The sequence below is a fragment of the Lagenorhynchus albirostris genome, chromosome 17, assembly GCF_949774975.1.
Source record: "Lagenorhynchus albirostris chromosome 17, mLagAlb1.1, whole genome shotgun sequence".
Lineage (NCBI taxonomy): Eukaryota > Metazoa > Chordata > Mammalia > Artiodactyla > Delphinidae > Lagenorhynchus > Lagenorhynchus albirostris.
Window position 1 is genome coordinate 66,120,362 of NC_083111.1, and position 12,318 is coordinate 66,132,679.

The 12,318-nt window shown below is 45.3% G+C and overlaps 1 protein-coding gene across 2 annotated transcripts in view; it reads left to right on the top strand.

Moving 5' to 3' along the window:
* ZHX2 (zinc fingers and homeoboxes 2) overlaps positions 1–11,759 on the top strand; it is a 173,396-nt gene extending 161,637 nt beyond the window's left edge. For both annotated transcript variants that reach the window (XM_060128335.1, XM_060128336.1), the window contains one exon: positions 10,524–11,759. The gene's annotated coding sequence lies outside the window, so the exon portion shown is untranslated. The remainder of the gene's footprint in view (positions 1–10,523) is intronic.
* The last annotated feature ends 559 nt before the right edge of the window (positions 11,760–12,318 follow it).

Here is a 12,318-nt window from a genome sequence, read left to right on the forward strand (position 1 = left end):
TCACTGGCCAAAAAACCAAAACATAAAACAGAAGCAATTTGTAACAAATTCAATTTTAAAGAAGGACCCTACCAAACCAGCCCATATCCCCCTTGTTGAAATGAAGGAGCAAGTTTTTTGTTTGTTTGTCCAATCAGATTCTGCCTGAAAGCTCCTAGTTTGCCCCATCTTCCATCCCAGATTGTTCTGATGCATAAACATAAGTCTACGTGATTGCTTTTTCCACCTACCACACAGTAGACAGTTGGGTTCAATTCAATTCAACAAATACGTCCTGAGCGCCTACTGTATGTGGGCGAATGTGCTAGGCACTAGAGAGGACAGGATGAAGAAGATAGAGTCCTCCTTCACCTAGAGCTCAGTCAGACCAACAAGAAGGGAAATTGCTCTTCCTTTATTCGCCAGGGTGCTCCGTGGCATGATGGAGACATGCACGCAGGAGGAGCACCCAGGCTGGAAGTCAGGGAAGGCTTCCTGGAGGAAGGGACAGCTGACTCAGGAGCTAGCCAAGTGCACAGACAAGGAAAAGAGTGTTTCAAGTGGAAGGAAGAGCCAAGCAAGGGTCCAGAGACAAGAAAAGGAATGGTGCAGCTGAGGAACCAAAAGAGGTTTGGCATAGCCAGAAAGTTGAGAAGAGGCCAACTAAAAGAAAACCTGATGGCTTTCCACAGCAGGCAAAAGTTATTCTGAACCAGTTGTGTTTGCTCAATTTGGATATAAGGATGCTAATTGTTCCTGTGTCCAGAGTGAGCTCTGGATGCACGTCGCTGAGTGGGAGGGATGGCAGCCCCCCAGAGGCCCCCAAGGCCACCTGTCCCCATCTTTTCTCTCCCAAACTATACCAACACCAACAGTTGACAGCGCCCTTCTGAGTTGGTTGCCACTGTGCTTGACCCCTACCTGAGGCCCAAGAGAAGGAGAAGGGGGAAGAAATGCTGAAACCATAAAGAGAAGCTTTGGGGAGGGAGGGAGGAAGGGAGGAAGGGAGGAAGGGGGGGGGGAGGAGGGAGGGGGGGAGGGAAGATGCCAGGCCTCCTGAGTTCAGAGGCTGAGCTGGGCGCTGTGGCCGCAGATGGTCTCATTCAGTTCTCCTAGCGGCCCTGAGAGGTGAGCTTCTCTATATTTTTATAAAACCAGAAACTGAGACTCAGAAACCAAGGAACTTATCCACATTCTCCCAGGCAGCACCTCGGTTTCACTCCGGAGCCTTCGTTCTTCCTACTGCCGTTTCTGCCTCTTTATTTCTGACAGAAACTCCCCATTTCTGATTGATAGCACCTCCCACCCCTGACCCGCTCCTGTGGCGGCAGATACCTAGGGTTTTTAGAGTTGACTTTTGAATTAACATCAAATAATTCAGAGATGCAGGAACTAGTCAAGTCCCCCCAAAAAACAGGAACACCCGGGAACCGCTCTTTTATGTTTATTTATGGCGAACGCCACAAGTGTGTGCTAGAAAACATTCCTAAACAACATGCTAAGATCTACTCAACACCTGTGACATCCGAAATCCCTAATGGGCCTCCTGATACTTTTCAGGTGCCACTGAATTGAGAAAGGGGCCGCCGTCTCTGTGCCGGTGGCGGCAGCCAAAAGTTCTCCCAAGTCCCGACAGAGGCACCCCTTCAAGGAAGCTTCCAACCTCGAGGGGAAAAAATCCTCTCCAAATACTTCACAGCTTTTATGAACCAAACACATGGGTCTCTTGAAATTCATAAATATTCAGTGATGTCTTTATTTAAACACATATTTATTTAGGAACCTGCAGTTGCCACACATATAATAATCCTGGGAACGATGCATGGTTTTGATTTCATGAAAGGTGTTATGTGATGCACATATGAGAGAGAGAGAGAGAGTGAGAAAAAACTTGGGTAAGCAGCCGGGCGCTGATTCTAGGATGGGATTTCCTCTGTGGGAGCGAAGCGTACCCACCCCGACCAATTCCTCTGGCTGAAGCTTGGAAAGGCTCAGGACAGTATTTGAATGTCCAGGCTCACCCTGGCCGTGAGATTAGACACAAAGATAAGGAATCCTTCCCAAGCCTTGAACTGGGGCATCTTGATTCAGTCTCTGGGTCCAAACAATTATCGAGCCATCCACTGAGAGATCTGTCCTGGTAAGAGGCCAAAAAATAAACTCCTCCTTTCCTAAAAATGAGTCAGAATACTTGAGCCAGAGAATGTCAGACATATGCCTTGATGGTTGGCCAAACGAAATTGCCCGGCCCTGCTACCACGAAGAATTTCCATTTACTTGTATATGCCATGTGTTCAGCATTCTTCCCAGCACATCTATTAAGTCATTTACACTTCATGACAACCTTCTGAGAGAGGTACGGCTCGTTCCCCATTTTACAGAGGGCCAAAAGGAGGCTCAGAGATGCTTGCCCTGGGTTCCTCAGCTAGCGGCTGGTGGAGCCTGGAGGCCCCCTCTCATCCGTCAGGTCACTGCCTGACCCAACCACCGTGGCCCACCACCTTGCCAACAGTGGCACCGCCATCACCGCCCAGGCTGGACCAATAGGACATGGTCATTTCTTAATTCTATGTGGAGTGGGAACTAATACACAACTATTCACTACTTTGCTGCCTCCTGATTTCTGACAATTTCCATCTCCTGAGAATTAGGGATGGCTTTGGGGAAGAGGGAAATCTGTGAAATGTCAGAAAAAAAATATTTTCCATAGTTCAGCTTGCTTAAAATATTCAAGGCTGCCAACATTGGATCCTGGCTACAATTTAAGATCTAGGATAGGTATACCCCCATCATCTGTTCAGATTAGCCGTCCAAATACAGATATGTGAATGGATGGATGGATAAATGAAAATGTCGTAATTAACTATTTCCCTGTCTCTCCCCAATCAGACCCTTAAAGGCAGGCATCATAGGCCATTAATCTCTGAATCCCCCAGTGCCTGATTCAGAACAGATGCTTAACAGCAGTTTATCGAACCAACCTGAGAATTAACAAAGATAGTTGGCTTCCAGTTATCCAGGATCTGGTACCTCAGTCCTTTGCTTCTCCTCATTTTTTTTTTTTCTATCACTCACTAGTCCCATCAGATGACAGCCATCAGGGGAGAGGAACTGGGGACAAACTGCTTTCCCTGTGCGTGGGCAGCTTGAGGGAAAGGTCTGTTGGAGAATCGATCACTAGCTATTTACTGGGTGATACTTCTCAGGGACTGTACCTTAGCCTCGCTGCCCTGGTACCTCATGGAGGGTTAACTGCTATGACTTCCTTTTACCTAATTCTGGAGTTTCTCACACTAGGAATTTCCATTGTGCTTTAGGCAGCTTGTAGTGACTTAGGAACGTAATGAAATCGAAGCCCCTCATTTTTCAGAGGAAGGATGCTAGCCCCAAGGAGTAGGAGCAACCAGTCCAGAGATGCTCATAGTAAGTGCCTTGGCTCATTCATCCATCAGTATTTGTGGAAAGCCTGCAGTGTGCCAGGCTCTGGAAGGCAGCAGCAGTGCCCAGCATGTCCCTGCCCTCATGGAGCCCATAGTCTTTGACCAAATAATCTTCCATCAAACAAAAAGGAAATGTTGGGCTTCCCTGGTGGCGCAGTTGTTGAGAATCTGCCTGCCAATGCAGGGGACACGGGTTCGAGCCCCGGTCCGGGAAGATCCCACACGCCGCGGAGCAACTAGGCCCGTGAGCCACAACTACTGAACCTGCACGTCTGGAGCCTGTGCTCTGCAACAAGAGAGGCCGCGATAGTGACAGGCCCGCGCACCGCGATGAAGAGTGGCCCCCACTTGCCACAACTAGAGAAAGCCCTCGCACAGAAACGAAGACCCAACACAGCAAAAATTAATTAATAAACTCCTAAATTTCCTAATTAAATAAATTAATTAATAAAAGCTTCTTTAAAAAAAAGAAATTTTGCCAGGTGACAAGATTTTTTGAAAGAAAGGCGCATGGAACTGTGAGAATATAGATTAGGGCAATTTGACCTGATTTAGCGGGTTGGGCAAGGTTTCTCTAAACAAGCAGTGGATGAATTGAAATGCAAAAGGTTAAGTAGGAGTTGGCTGGGCAGAGAAACAGTCCAGGCAGAAGAAACCACATACCCAAAGACCCTGAGACAGGAGGGAACTTGGTGCCTCAGGGAACCTAAAAGGTGACTATCGTGGCTATGACTTGTCTGAGTTCACACTTCAAGGAAGTGCCGGATGTGCAGAGTTGACATGATCTAGGACAGTGTGAAGTTCTCCTCATCCACTGAGAAATTACCTATTCTTTCCCCGTGTCACCATGTTTTCCTTTCTCAGTTCTAATTCAAATTACACCATGCCCCTTCCCAATAAAAGAAAGTTGGACTCAGAAATATGACTGAGATAAGACTGAATAAATTACAATCACAGTGCTTGCTTTTCTATCTCATGGACTGCGGTGTTATTCTCTCTCAAGTCCACAGGGCCTAAGGGAAATCCCTACAGGGAAAAGTAAAGAGAAATAGGAACAGAAAGCCAGCACATGGGAAAAGAATTCTAATTGTTTCATGCTTCCCCAAAGGTAAAGTAATAGGGAAACAGATTTTGCTGAAGAATTAGGTAGTACTTTTTAACATTCCAAGGTGTCACCAAGATAGAAAGGGACAGCTGTGGGAGCCAGTGGGTTCCCTGTCCTGGACAGTGTTCAGGGAGAGGCAGGACATCCACTTGGTGGAAACGTTCGAACAGTGGCCATAAGAAAAGGGGCCCAGTGACTTTGCAGTTTCCCCCAAAGCTAAGAACTAGTGCTCTGGGATTAAGTGACCCATCGGGCAGTTGGTTCTCTATCATGCGGAATGTCCCTGACCAAGTGGTAGGATTCCAGGTAGAAGCCCAGGGGCTTAGCAAGAGGCCACACAGTCAAAATCACTGTAATACTCTTTAAAACAAACAAAAAAAAACACCTGAAATGTGAACTGTTTCATCAGTCTTGTGTAACCAGCCGCCTCTAACAGCACTGTGCTCTCTTCTTGTTTTTCATTCACTAATGAACATTTGAGTTTCCTTAGTGAGCCAGACTCAGTGCAGGGCGGGGGTCAGCAGTGAACTCTGTGGACATACGTTTAAAAAGGTGAACTGAGGGTGTCTGGGAGCAGGGTCTTCTGTAGAAGCGACCTGCAGCTGGGACCTGCTGCCCAAGGGGAAGGCAATGGGGCCAGGCTGTGTGCCCTTGGTGTCCTGCATCTTCCCAGCCTCACTTTGAGAGTGCCACCAGCTCCCACAGCCCAAGTCCTGCCCACCGCTACGTAGCCTGGGAGAGGTCAGAGGAGAATTGAAGTCCAGCAGTTCCAAGGGTGCTACTGGGGCCCAGAGCCATCCACAGACATCTGGAATCACTGAAAAAGCCAAAAAGAAGTGGCTTTGTCTCCCCCTCTCCAGGTCACCCTTTGGCTTTGCAATATGTTTTCTGTGGGGTTTTTTGTTTTGTTTTTTTAATGGCCTTGTTCGGCATTTATTTTTCATTATTAATGCATATGGCTGGAGGATTATACATGTTCATCCCCATAAGACAGGGAAAAACACATTGTCATAAAAGAACTTGAAGATGATTCAAAGAAATGGAAAGATATCCCATGCTCCTAGATTGGAAGAATATTGTTAAAATGGCCATACTACCCAAAGCAATCTACAGATTTAATGCAATCCCTATCAAAATACTCATGACGTTTTTCACAGAACTAGAACAAATAATCCTAAAATTTACAGGGAACCACAAAAGACCCAGAATTGCCAAAGCAATCCTGAGGGGACAAAAACAAAGCTGGAGGCATAACCCTCCCAGATAAGACCATCTACAAAGCTATAGTAATCAAAACATGATGGTATTGGCACAGAAACAGACATATAGATCAATGGCACAGAAGAGCACAGAAGTAAACCCACACACCTATGGTCAATTAATCTTCAACAAAGGACGCAAGAATATGCAATGGAGAAAAAAGAGTCTCTTCAGCAAGTGGTGCTGGGAATGCTGGACAGCCTCATGTAAATCAATGAAGTTAGAACACACGTTCTTACCATACACAAAAATAAATTCAAAATGGTTTAAAGATCTAAATGTAAGACATGACACCATAAAACTCCTAAAAGAGAATATAGGCAAAACATTCTTGGACAAAAATCGTAGCAATATTTTCTTAGATCAGTCTCCCAAGGCAATAGAAATAAAAGCAAAAATAAATAAATGGGACTTAATCAAACTTAAAAGCTCTTGCACAGCAAAGGAAACCATCAACAAAAGACAACCTGAGTGGGAAAAAATATTTGCAAATGATGCAACCAACAAGGAGTTAATATCCAAAACATACAAACAGCTCATACAACTCAGTATCAAGAAAACAAACAACCCAATAAAAAAATGGGCAGAAGACCTAAATAGACATTTCTCCAGAGAAGACATGCAGATGGCCAACAGGCACATGAAAAGATGCTCAACATCGCTAATTATTAGAAAAATGCAAATCAGAAGCACAATGAGGTATCACCTCACACCTGTCAGAATGGCCATCGTCAAAAAGTCTACAAATAATAAATGCTGGAGCGGGTGTGGAGAAAAAGGAACCCTCCTACACTGTTGGTGGCAATATAAATTTGTATGTAAATACTATGGAAAACAGTACAGACATTCCTTAAAAATCTAAAAATAGAGCTACCATACGCTCCAGCAATCCCACTCTGGAAAAGATGAATACTCTAAATTCTAAAAGATACATGCACCCCAATGTTCATAGCAGCGCTATTTACAATAGCCAAGACATGGTAACAACCCAAGTGCCCATCAACAGACTATTGGCTTAAGAAAATGTAACATATATATATATATATATATATATATATGTAATAGAATGCTACTCAGCCATAAAAAAGAATGAAATATTGCCATTTGCAGCAACACGGATGGACCTAGAGAATATTATACTTAATGAATCAGAGAAAGACAAATATTACATGATATCACTTATATGTGGAATCTTAAAAATGATACAAATGAATCTATATACAAAACAGAAACAGACTCACAGACAGAGGAATCTAACTTATGGTTACCAAAGGGGAAAGAGAGGGCAGAGGGATAAATTAGGAGTACGAGATTAACAGATACACACTACTAAATAGGAAATAGAAAAGCAGGAAGGATTTACTATATAGCACAGGGAACTATATTGAATATCTTGTAATAACCTATAATGGAAAATAATCTGAAAAAATATTTATATATATATATATATAACTGAATCACTTTGCTGTACACCTGAAACACAATACTGTAAATCAACTATACTTCAATTTTTAAAAAACTGTCAGATGGAGAACCACCTTAATATTGAGGTTTATCTAAAAAGCAAATTTTTACATATTTTTATTACTTTCAAATAAACTGACAGCATAGTTGCTAAGATATTTTATAATTCATCAATAATCGGATTGTTTAAAAATTATTTGTTATAGAAAAATCACCGTGATAAAATCAACTTCTTTTTCTTCTAATAATTTATACTTGATATGCGTTATAAGAGTGTAATATTAATAGGCAAGATAATTCAAGCAGCCTGACTGATCTCATTAACTAGTCATCTTCAAATTCAGAAAACAAAAGAAATCAAATAAAAATAAAAAGCAAATTTTTGCCAATCACTTAAAGAGACAGGGTTCAGTTTTCTGTACATGAGAGAGAGGAGAGAGAGGAAATGTGTAAATTCTCACACACACAGGTGAGCTGACTTACCCCTAAGGCTGTAATTTTGCACCTGGCTTTCCTCAAGGAAAAAAGGAAGCAATATTTCTGGAGCACATGTATGCTTTGCACACCTTGCCTGTTGCCCTCCCAGCAGCCGGCTGGTGATGAATTGTGGAAGTGAGGCTCAGGGAGGTTAGGTAACTGACCTCGGCACACAGCTCCGAAGTGGCTGACCCTGGATCCAGCTTTCTCTGACTCCATGGCTGTTTCCTCCCTGCTCCACGGCGGAGACCACAGTCCTGTGCTGAGCTGACGTTCCTCAGCCTGGTTGGGAGAAGGAAAAATCGCTCTTTACCCACCTTTGGCCTTGTTTTCCTGGAGTCTTAAGAACTGTTCGCATGGACATCCACCCACAGGCAGCCTCCTTTCCGAAGACGGTGAAAGACCCAGTTTGCTGCGGGAAATCCTGTTCGGAGAGCACAGCGGGAGGCCGGCTGTGGTCCATGTGCACATCCTGGGTGCGTGTGGCTCTGCATGGGATCAGCGGTAAGGCACGTAGTCCTCTTCAGCTGCCCGGGACCGCCAGCCTGTCTTTGAAGCAGACCTGCGCGCTCCTGTGCCACGTGACTCCCTGCAGCGAGCAGCTGTGAACGTAGGGCAAGGAGGGTCAGGTGTGGCGAGAAGCAGTGAAAGTTGGATTGACCGCAGTAGAATCCAGGTTCCACCACTTACTACTTGCCTGACACCATTTAATCTCGCTAAACCCCCATCTCTTCACTGCAGATGGGCCTACCTCCCGGGTTACCAGGTTACCAAATGAGATGAGCCATATCACTTCGCCTTGGGCCTGGCACATAATAAGCATGAGATATATTTAAGCTGCTCTCACTGTTGTCACAACCATGATCGTTATTGCTTTTGACTCTGCCGCTGAGCAGTCATGTGACCCGGGGCAATCGCTTTTCCTCCCCCGAGCTTCCTTTTTTCTTTCCTCGTGAAATGAGTGATGTTGGCAGCATTACCTATAAGGATCCCTGTAGCTCTTACGATCCGGTGACATTTGCTGGATCACTTTTGAGTGGTACCAGATCCCAAGGACACCCTGGAATCTGGTTTCATCCACAGACGTTTCTTTTGCAAGCTGTTTCCTTAACTCCAATATTCAGTCTTATTGTCGGGAGCATTTAGGGAATGTGGGTACATTTGACACCCAGACGTTAAGAATGACGAACAATATAGATAATCTGCTGCTGCCTTCGGCTAAGAAGTCTGGTATTCTTGTTCTTGGTCCTCTGCACAAGAAAAACACCAGAACTTCTCAGGGCCTTCTCGGCTACTTAGAGAAGTGACTGAGCAGTAACGCAGCCTTACCAGGAGGGAGGCAAAGAAAAAGCCAGTGTCTTCAGGAAGCTACAGATTTGACCACCTTCCAGCCTGTCATGGAATCCTGACTACGTCCTTTACAGCCCGGAGCCCTCCCCTTGGATTCGAGCTCAGGATCCTTGGATCCCAGGAACCCACAGAGGAAATGGAGGTCGGCCTTAGTTTCCTGAGGCTGCCATCAAGTACCACAAACGGGGTGGCTTAACCGACAGGAATTTATTCTCCCACGGTCTGGAGACTGGAAGTCTGGTGCTGGCAGGGTTGCTTCCTTCTGAGGGCTGCATGGGAACGTGTGTTCCTTGCTTCTCTGCTAGCTTCTGGCGGGTTGCTGGCAATCCTTGCCTTATAGATGCAACACCCCAATTTCTGCCTCCGTCTCCCCATGATGTTCTCCCTGTGTCTGTCTCCGTGTCCAAATTTCCCCTTTTTATAAGGACACCAGCCCTATGGGATTAGGTCCCACCCTAATGACCTCACTTTAACATTGATCGCCTCTGTAAAGGAATTCCCAAATACGGTTACGTTCTGAGGTACTAAGGGTTAGGATTTCAACATATCTTTGGGGGTTGCGAGGACACAATTTAACCCATAAGAAGGTCCTTGGACTATTTTCATTACTTCAAAGTACATAAGAATTAAACACGTCTCCATACTGACTCAGTAAACACTGTTTAAGGGCACAGGCTCTGGAAATTGCCTGGGTTGGAATTTTGGCTCTGCCATTTTCTAGCTGTGTGATCTTGGGCAAGGTTTTTAGCTTCTCTGTGCCCAGTTTCCTCACCTGTAAAATGGGAATAACAATTTTATCTACACCTGAGGGTTGATAGAAACATTAAATTAAAAAATACACTTAAAATTTCTCATCTTATTATGATTATTTTATATCCTATTTGGAAAGGGTTCCATCTAACAAATACAACAAAAGCACGTGTAATATTTACCACCCGCCTGGCACTATTTTATATGCTGGTGCATCTATCAACTTCTTATCACAACTACTTTGTGGATGCTACTATCATCCCTGTTTTACAGAAGCAAAAACTAAGCCCTAGAGAGATTTTGACGTGTGTATGGCCCCATGGCCAGTACAGAGAGAACTCCCGACCCAAATCCAGGTGTGTCTGATTCTGGGGCCTTTTAGGAACCATTGTGACTGGCTGCCTCTCCAGGAATAAGAAAAGGGTCTTGTAATGAGGAAATGAATCACCTCCTTCACTTGCCCAGAAAGTCATCCTGTTTTCAAAGGCCTTATTCTGAAGGCACTTCCCATAATGTTAGACTGTGGTCAGGAAACACACTTGTTTCTTTAAGACAGGGCGTTTATCTCTCCTCCAGGCCCCAGGATGGCTTTGGAAGTGTCTCCACAGGAGAGCCAAGGAGAGGCCACCCCCAATGCCTTGCACCCAAGGAATGATGGTCACCTCCCTGACATCTCTGGTTTTGTGTTGTCCTTCTAGGGAAGTCCACCAGAACTGCTGTGCTGATGAAGGGGACACTCTGTCTTCAAAGAGAGAAGAGAACTTCTGTCCCTGGCTGTGGGCCACCCTGGCCAGAGACTCCAAGTGCAACGCCTTCACTCGTACACACCTCCCTGAGGCCTGGTGGGAATTGTTCATAGTGCCAAAGTCCTACCACTGCGTTTTCCATGGGTCCTTGTAAATAGTTGGTTCCTGTGCCCAGGCCCCCGCCTCTTGCTATACTGGAACCGATTTGTACAATGTGGGAAAATTTTGTTACCTTTTTAACCAAGGGCAACTTCCTTTTCCAGCACTACCACTGTAAGGTATTTTTCCAGGAGGGAGGGCTGATCACACGTGCTTTTCTCTTTTTTCCTTTCTTTTTTTTTTTTATTTTATTAATTTGGGGGAGGGGGGATGTTAGCATTAGTGCCATTATATCTACTGGATTTTAGGTAGGGAGAGTTCATTTTTCAAGGTAGTTTGAAATTTGGGAGATTTCTTCAGGGGAAAGGGCTGGGATTCAGGCATCTGTCTTAACTTGGAGAGGGTTTTACAGATGACAGATCTTCCAAATCGAATCCATTTCTATTTCTTCCCCAGCCTCCTCTGGGGGTCCCTGTTTAACCACACACAAGGCCTTCTGAACTGCCACCAGGCCGGTCTGGTTTTTTTGATGGCCTGGGCTCAGACCTTGGGCCGAGCCAGCACCCCGAGAACTGGGTGGCGGACAGCTACCCTCTGAGCCCCTGTTTAGTGACCAGCAGAAAGGGCTCTCCCGGATGCGTTAGCATCATCATTACTTTTGTGAAATTAAAAGAAAAAGAGATCTTCGTGTCTAGATGGTACAAAGATGAACAGCTTTGGTTTTCGTCTCCGTTCCTAGCTGCCTCTTCTCAGTGTGGTATTGGACAAGAGTTCAGCTTGAAGCTTCACCACGAATTGCTTTTTTTGTTTGTTTGTGTGTTTGTTTTGGGCCAATTTTAGTTTCCTGAGTGCACTTTTTTTTTCCCTCAGTTAGTCCTAACTTCTAAAGAAGAAACACCAGGAGACGTATCTGGTGTAAACGTTGCAGTATGAGCTGTGTTTGCAGTCCCTTCCCCTGCCCACACTGCCCCTCATTTGAGTACACTGCACAAATAAAAGGTTAGGGAGTTTGGAAAAAAAAAAACAATTTTTCTAACTTGTTGCTCATTTGTTGTAACTCAATAAAGCAAAGACTACACATTTTTATAACCTTTTCCTCTGCTCCTGGCTCTTCATTGCTGTCTGGCTCCCAGGGCACAGCCTGAGGCTTCCAACTCACCCATCTGTTTCAAATCCGTTATGACCACACTTCCCATCTTCTGTCCTGGTGAGGCCTGACAGCGCCGGTGGGACTGTAAAAACAGGGGGTAAGTGTCGACGTGGGAACCTTCATCACATCTCTGTGACATAGAAAAGAAGTGAGTGATAGGCCCACGCTTCTCCGGGGTCTTCACACATAGACTCATAAAATGCTGCAGAGAAGAGCACAGGCGTGGGAATGAGACCTGCCTGCAGGCCACCGCTTGCTCTCGGGGGACCTCAGGCAAGTCACTTCTGTCCCGGGTTGCTGGTGACTGGGACACTGCCACTTCTCCGAGAAGGCCGGCTTCTGTGTCTCTGACCCGGTGAGGTTTAAAAAGCCCCTCGTTGTTCAAGGCAACCCTCGTTTAGACCAGTGCCTTTCGAGCTTGAGCAGGTAGCGGAATCACCTGGAAGGCTGGTTAGAGTTTCTAATTGAGTAGGTCTGGGTGGACCAGAGAACATCCAC